We start from the raw sequence: 7,828 nt of genomic DNA on the forward strand, positions 1-7,828 counted from the left end.
TACATAAGTGGGAGAAACGGTGCAACTGATAGATGAGACCCTTGAACTGCAGGGTGTGGGCACTACCAGGAGGGGAGAGGCTCATTAGGGGATTCACAGGGGGGAGAGAAAGGCAAAAACAAGCAGAGGAGAATAGGATTCTCTGGCTTTAGTTGTGTTTTGAAAATTTTAGCTAGTCCTGCATATTGGAAAGCTGTTGGACCACCCACAGGAGCCTGAACCTTTTACCCTGGGTACTGTGTGTTTCTGCATGTTAGGGGCAGGCCTCTGCTGCCCAAGTGATTGAGTCCCTAGCACTGAGTGAATGGAATCAGCTCAGCCATCCCCAGAGTGGCTGGGGTACTTGAGCTTCCCGGTGCATTGCCTTCCCAGTCTTGCCTTCTGACAGTTTCCCACCCAGAGTTCTGCTGTCACATCTGGAGCAAAGCCAGGGTGAAGCTAGGCTGAAGCTGAAGGTGTACCCTGGGGGTCCAGTAACCAGGGACCTGACAATGGCAGGCAGATTCAGGGCTTCCAGGGGTCTGAGTGCCCAAGGATAGGGCTTTCAGGAGCTCATATTTATGAGCTAGTTGGTTCATTGAAGACCCCAAGAGGGTAATCAGCTCTTCCAGAGAAGCGTAGAGTGGCAAAGGGGATACAACAGGTGACCCAGAGTGAGAAGTCACTAGGAAGGCTTCCCAGAGCAGATGCCTGCAAGCCATGGTGAATCAGGGTCAGACTCCATGGTCTGACTGTTCTTCCACACTCAGCACTCACCCTTCAACTGTCCCGTTAGTCTTTCTCCTATGATCTTGGACACATCCACTTGGAAAGCACCAGGAACAGGAGGATTCTAGTAGCTGGGATGTGTGAACATTTACTCTGGGTTCTTTGAAACTCACTTCCCCTTCCGAGGAGATGGAAGTCACCTTCCAGGTTGAGGAGTTCAGGTACCTGCCTCCTTGGCTGTCTGGATACCCTCTGCACACATTGACCCATAAGGGAAGCTATTCTCCAAACCCTCAGTGCTGCTCCAGCCTTCTTTCCACCTCCCAGGTACAAGTGTTGGGCAACTAGAAGCTGACCTAACCATGAGGACATCTGGGGACAGTGTCCAGGACAGTGTAGAAGCCAAGGAAGGCCCCCTTCATGGCAATGTGGGGGCATTAATTGAGGAGGGAGGTGTCTGTTGAGAGCCCCTTCAGCCTACAGGGAGCAGTCACATCACTGCATTGGCCAGCTGGGTCCTAGCACTACCCTGATGCCCCACTGCTACAGGGAATCCTAGGTGAGTAATAGGGGGACCTAGAAAATCTAAAAAGTCAAATATTGTACACAGAAAGCAGTGTTGTGGTTCCTGGAATGGCATGAAAATATATGTCTAGAATAAGTTTACAGTTGTGACATACAGCATTAGAACTATAATCAATAGTAGTACACCATATGACACTTTGCTAAGGAAACAAATCTTAAGTGCATTTACCTGAAATGGTAGATAAAGGCAATTATGTGAGGTGATTAACATGTTAATTCACTTGACTGTAGTAATCATATATATATGTATATGTAGATGTATAGCAACACATCATTTTGTGCATCTTTATAGATGCAATAAAAATACAGACGTTGTGGTCCTATAAGGCCTTCTTGTCCTGGTATATTATATGTTTAAGTTTTAGAAATATAGGTGTGCATGAGCATCCTTCTAAGCCTCTTGAGTGAAGTCATTAACAAAACTACTTGGGAAGGGGACTGCGTTGTAATGCAGCAGTTTAATTCATCAGTTTCAGTGAAAGCATCCCTTGTTAGAGCTATTGTTTGTGCACTGACTTCTCTGCTTCTAATCCAGCTTCCTTCTAACATGCCTGGGAGAGCAGTGGTTAATGGCTCTAGTACTTGTGTTCCTACCACTCCTGTGGGATACCTGGATAGGGTTCCAAGCTCTGGCTTCAGCCTGGCCCTGCCCTAGCCATTACAGACATTTAGGGAATGAACCAATGGAAAGAAGATCTCTGTCTTTCCCTCCCTTCTTCCTCCCTCATCACTGTCCCTTTTGAAGAAATGCAATAAATCTTTAAGATTTATCCATTTATTAGAGCACCAGAGAGCTTGGGGGGGGGAGGGAGGACACGGAGAGAGACATCTTCCCATCCTTGGGTTCACTCCTCATATGCTCACAGGTCTCCAGGTCTCCCATGTGCATAGCAGGGGCCTAAGCAACTGGACCATTTTTTGTTGCTTTCCCCAGGCCATCAGTAGGGGGGTTGAATTGGAAGTGGATCAACCAGGACACAAACCATCATCCATATGGTTGCTGACATCGTAAGCAGTGGTCTCGCCCTTCATACCCACAATGCTGGCACCTAAAGCTTTAAAACATACATGAGGAATGCTATTTGTTTAAGTTTTATGAATATAAAGAGTACAGATTTGAAGTATTTCATAGATACAGTATAAAAAGATAACCATACTTCCCGCCCTCTCTCCATTAATCCCCCTCCTTTTTTTCCCCCATTAATTTTTGCAAAAATGTACTTTCAATTTACTTTATAATCACAGGCTTAACACACCACTAACCATATGTTGAACACAGTATTATGCTTTAAAAAATACCCACATAGTTCATTGCTAAGTACTTGTCCATTGCATTATCAAGACTTTATAAATATATTAAAAATATTTTTCCAACTGTCATTTATTGCTTTTTGCATTCTATAGTCACTGTTCCCCTACTATTGTATTTTTGTGGTTCTTGTTTTCTTATTCCATTTTTCCTTATTTATGTGATGTATTTTCTACTCTGATAATAGAAACACAACGTATGTCTAGCAAAGTTTTCTTATCATGTATTTATATTATTCAGGTCATGTTACAGGTTAACATTCATGCAGCCAAATGTGTTGGTATTTTGTTTCTCTAACCATTATATCAGGTCTTGTCTTGTAATAAATCATTTAGATATTCTCTAATATTTTTCTCTGGTCCATACATATAGTTTCTTTGGATTTACTGATCTCTGAAATAGTCTTAAACATGTTGCAAGATGAATCTCTCACTTGTATCTTGCTCTCTTATAATAGCTTCCCTAGACTTATGTTCTGAATGCCCCATCTTCCTCTCTCCTCGGAAACCTTTCCCCGATTTCAATTTCCTTTTGCTTCTATTCCCTTGTCTTCTACCCTCCACATGCTAATGCAGGAAACATTTGTGCAGGCTCAAATAAAATTAATCTAAGAAATCCTGTATTGCACATCTTTTTCTCTTTTCTTTTTTTAAAGATTTTTATTTATTTATTTGACAGAGTTACAAAAAGAGAGAGAGAGACAGAGAGAAAGGTCTTCCCTCCGTTGGTTCACTCCCCAAATGGCTGCAATGGCTGGAGCTATGCCGATCTGAGGCCAGGAGCCAGGTACTTCCTCCTGGTCTCCCACATGCGTGCAGGGGCCCAAGCACTTGGGCCATCCTCCACTGCCTTCCCAGCCACAGCAAAGAGCTGGACTGCAAGAGGAGCAACCAGGACTAGAACCCGGTGCCCATATGGGGTGCGGGTGCTGCAGGTGGAGGATTAACCTAGTATGCCACGGCACTGGCCCCATGCACATCTTTTTCAGTACATCTGTTTCTAGTTTGTATCTTGTTTTTTTTTCCTTTATAAAACCTTTGAAATACCCAATTCTCCATGTATTCATTTCTTGCCTCCAGGCTATCAACAGCATTATTTTCTCACCACATCTCTCAGGCTTCAAATCTACTTACTCCACTTGAAGTTTCTGTGTAATATAACTTCTAGTAGAATCCACTATCCCTGCATCTTCCTGCACCTTAGTTCTTGGGCTTCTGTAGCACTGTAATCCTCATGTCTTCCTATACGTTTCTGACAACTAATTTTCAGTCTGCTTTCCCTTTTCTTCCTCCTTTGCTTATTGTCAGAAGTTTGATTTTGTAACATTCTAATTTGCACAAATATTTTTTCTCCATATATACATCTTCCAGATGAATCTACTGACTACAATAATTTCCACTACCAACACTGAGTCAACTTCAAAAATTTTGTGAAAATTAGTATTAAACCGTGAGACCATTTTAGTGAGACCATTTTAGCTCAAAAATGAAAATCAATGCACACTTTCTTTTTTACTATATGAACTTTTGTGGACTTCATGAACATCCTTTTGGTATGTAGACATCATCTAAATTTTTAACACCAGCTTGGATTAATTTTTAGTTTCAGACCCACTACCAAATTGCATAGTAAGCACTTCAAATCTGATACAATTGTAACACATACATAGTATATCCTTCAAATATTTTCTTATTCCAGTGGTCCCTTACCTTTCACTGGCTCCATGCAGTTTGTTATTGAGTTGTGAGATTTTAAATGATATCTTCAACTTCTCTAACTACCCATGAGCCCACATCAATTCCCCCTCATATTATTTTTTACCAAAACCATTGCCCCTTTAATGTATTTGCACTACTCCAGTGGGGATCATTATTGAACAAAATATAACCATGCTATAATTTTAACACTCTGCTATTTCATATTGTTCTTAAGACAAAGTCCTATAGTTCCAGAATCACATACAGGGAATTTGACCAGAATTGTTTCTATGTAAAATGTATTGCTTGGGATGCATGTATGTTTGTGTGTGTGTGCGGGCGTGTGCACATGTGTGTCTGTCCCTAGACATGAAGTAGCACTGGCCATCAACACAGTATCAAGCTAGGATGAAAAGAGGCATACCCACAACCCATACCCACAACCATTATAAATAAGAGTATCAATCGTTCAATCAACAATGGGGTCACTGTGCACTTACTCCCCATGTACGACCTCTGTCCTTAATGTGCTGTACTTTGAGAATTAACGGTAAAATTTGTCTTCAAAGAGTACTTTAGACTTTGTGTGTCTGTGTGGGTGTAAACTGTTGGAATCTTTACTTAGTATATACTAAGTTGATCTGTGTATAAAGATAATTAAAAATGAATCTTAATGAAGAATGGGATGGGAGAGGGAGTAGGAGATGGTATGGTTTTGCGGGTGGGAGGGTGGTTTTAGGGTAAAAAGCCGCTATAATCCAAAAGTTGTACTTTTGAAATTTATATTTATTAAATAAAAGTTTTCGGAAAAAACAATGCAAGTACTACAGCAATTTCAAGCATCTTACAATCTGATGCCCCAGAAGGGCTCCACCCTCCGGGTCAGTGCTCAGAGGAAGGCCGATGATTTCATCCTTGCACAAGAACGACCCGCAGGTGAGAGGAAACTTCGGAAACTCCCTAGGTGCTGGGACAGCCAGGAAGCGGTCAGTCTTCCTGGGGTCTGGACAGGCCATGCGCAGAGCGGACGCAAGAGGGCAGCAGAGGATAACCGCACACTGCTTCGTGGTGCAAAACGAAGGAAGCAGGTGTTCAGGTTGAAAAAAATGCGTGTTATCCCGAGAAAACCCCATGAGAACCGAAAGGTCTGTAAAGATGGTGAACCTTCTAACTCCATGGTTTGGCCAAAGTGCAAACCACTGGTCAGAGACAGACAAAGCCCTCTTAGTCTGGGTAGATGAGAGTAAAGAAAGCAGATGCTACGGGCACACAGACTGCATTGGAACCAGGACACCAGTCTGAGGAGACCTTATGTATGCCTCCGTCCCCAGAGGTGTGAACCTATGCTGATCCAAGCCTGACAGATTCTTCCTGTCGTAAACAAACATAAAGACAATAGAGGACGGCTGTCTATTAGCTTGTTCCAAAAAGTATCAGGAGTTGTCAAGGCAGAGAGAAGAGTGTTTGCAAAAGGGGAAGTAGTGTGCTGCCTCTTTAAGACCGGGACCAAGAGAAAGAAGATAATGAAAAGAAAGGCACAGAAGTTCGAGCCACAGGCTTAAGCCTTTCCAACAACAACAACAGTTGTTGGTGGTGGCACCATCCGGAGGCAGAGGGATGCTTTTTGATCCCAATTCCAGTCTGTCTCTCTCTCCTTCCCCCAAATCTCTCTCTGTCTGGTCTCCTCAGGAAGCCCCATGCTCACAGCACCACCTCCCCCTCCCCTGGGCCCGCTCACAGCACGCACAGGTACAACAGGATGGAGCCGGAGCCGGAGCAGCCCAGCCCACGGCAGACTTCAGGGGGCGGCGGCGGGCGACAACCACAGCAGCCCGGATTGCGTCAGACAGCCCATGAACGCCTTCCTGCTGTGTTCCCCCGGTCAGCGGTGCTAGATGGCCCAGGAGAACCCGCGATGCACAGCTGAGATCAGCAAGCGCCTGGGCGCCGTGTGGAAACCTTTGTGGGAGACGGAGAAGTGGGCGTTCACTGACGAGGGTGAGCGGCTGCGAGCGCTGCACATGGAGGAGCTCTGGGTTATAAATACCGGCCCCAGCGGAAAACCAAGACGCTCAGGAAGAAGGATCAGTGCACGCTGCCCGGCGGGGTGCTGGACCCGACGGCCACAGCAAGCGAGCGGGGCCAGGGTGGGCGCCGGCGTGAACTAGCGCGTGGGTAGCTACGCACAGAGGAACGGCTGGAGCAAGGGCAGCTACATCATGATGCAGGACCCTCTGGGCTACCCGCAGCTCCCGGCGCCGTGCAGATGCAGCCCAGGCACCCTAGGACGTGAGCGCACTGCAGTGCAACTCCACGAGCAGCTCACAGACCTGCATTGACGGATCTCCCACCTACAGCACGTACTACGCGCAGCAGGGCACCCCGGCAAATGGCGCTTGGCTCCCTGGGCTCGGGGGTGAAGGCCGAGGCCAGCTCCAGCCCCCAGCCCCGTGGTTACCTCTTCCTCCCACTCCAGGAAGCCCTGCCAGGCCGGGGACCTGGGGACATGACCAGCAGGTACCTCCCCGGCGCCGAGGTGCCCCAGCCCGCCGCCCCTCCAGACTCCACAGATCCTGGCACTACCAGAGCAGCCCGGTGCCACGCATGGCCGTGGATGGCGCACTGCCCATCTTGTTCATGTCAGGGGCTGGGCAGTGGACTGCAGGAGGGGGAAGTGGGTGTTGCAGAGACTTTCAGAGACAAGGGAAATGGAAGGGGTGCACAAGGAGAGTGAGACAGAGCATGGGGAAAACACCGGTACGCTAAGAAAGAAAAAAAAAAAAAAGGAAAGAAAGGAAAAAGAAAAACAGATCTCATCACCCACAGCAAATGACAGCTGCAGGGGAGAGAGCACCAATCCCATCCACACCAACGCCAAACCCGCGATGCTGACCAGAAAGCTTTTATCAGAGATCCTGGACTTCTTTTGGGGGGCTATCTTTGTGCAGAGAAGACCGGGGAAGGGAGGAGAAGGGTTGGGGAGGGCGGGGGAAGGGACCTTGTATAGTTCTGGAGGAAAACAAAGCTACAAAAAACTTAAAAAGTTGTAGTGGTACATTAGGAGCTTTGCAGGAAGTTTGCAAAAAGGCTTAACCAATAAAATTTAGAGCTAGTCTCCAAGTGACAAAAAAGAGTTTTAATATTTGCAAGCAACTTTTGTATTCATGGAGATAAACATGGCAATCAAAATGTCCATTGTTTATAAGCTGAGAATTTGCCAATAATTTTCAAGGAGCAGCTTTTTGCTGAATTTTGTTTCTGTGGCTGAGATTCAGACAGCTGCAAACATGGAAATAAGAAAATTAATAAGATTTGGACATGTTAATTGTTTAAAAATTGTACAAAAGGAAAAAAGAATAAGTACTTGGAAAACTGTCTCCATGTTCTTGTTTCAAAAAAGGGGAGGGGGGACAAGAGTTTTAGACGGTACTAATTTTTTTTAACTTACTGTTAAAAGCAAAAATGGCCATGCAGGTCGACATCATTGGTACTTTATAATAGCTTTTGTTCAATCCCAACTTTTCCTTTG

The 7,828-nt window shown here is 45.5% G+C and overlaps 1 pseudogene; it reads left to right on the forward strand.

The window, feature by feature from the left end:
• Window positions 1-897: 897 nt before the first annotated feature.
• LOC133773472 (transcription factor SOX-2-like) lies at window positions 898-7,065 on the forward strand (annotated as a pseudogene).
• The last annotated feature ends 763 nt before the right edge of the window (window positions 7,066-7,828 follow it).

This window comes from Lepus europaeus, chromosome 14 (genome assembly GCF_033115175.1).
Source record: "Lepus europaeus isolate LE1 chromosome 14, mLepTim1.pri, whole genome shotgun sequence".
Taxonomy (NCBI): domain Eukaryota; kingdom Metazoa; phylum Chordata; class Mammalia; order Lagomorpha; family Leporidae; genus Lepus; species Lepus europaeus.